The following is a 584-nucleotide window of genomic DNA, read 5'->3' on the forward strand; positions in this document are numbered from 1 at the left end:
TAGTCAATCTAATACATTTTAGCTAAACTTCCAGAATGTGATAGACAATTTAGCTAGATTGGAAGAAATATGAAAAAACCCGGGTAAAGATTATGTCTGTTTATTGTGGCAATATTAAATTACATTTTTTTGTATCAACACTAATAAGATAATGACTTAAATGTCTTTGGCAGCTTTCATTCCTTTTTTGTTCAGTAATAAGTAAACTATCAATTGCCTACTGTGGCACTTTTATTTGCAAGTTTTGACATTTTTGACTGGACCTATAAAGATTCTTGGTTAAAATCATTACTAAAAAGCAGGGGTCGGTTTCTTCCGAAAGAAACCTATTTCTTCCGGGGACGTGGAAGAAACTGTAAGAAATCTGTTTCTTCCGGGTTTCTTCCAGTTTCTTCCGGAAGAAACTGGAATAAACTGTAAAAATTGGCATATGCGCAGCACAACCCACATACATGATAAAGAGACAAATGGTTTACCACCATCTGACTGAAATGCATACCATTGAAACCATCAAAATATTGATTTGATTTAATTATAATTTTGGGTTGTTTTTCTACACCAAAAGATGTTTGCTTATAAATCAC

Source organism: Apostichopus japonicus, chromosome 8 (genome assembly GCF_037975245.1).
Source record: "Apostichopus japonicus isolate 1M-3 chromosome 8, ASM3797524v1, whole genome shotgun sequence".
Taxonomy (NCBI): domain Eukaryota; kingdom Metazoa; phylum Echinodermata; class Holothuroidea; order Aspidochirotida; family Stichopodidae; genus Apostichopus; species Apostichopus japonicus.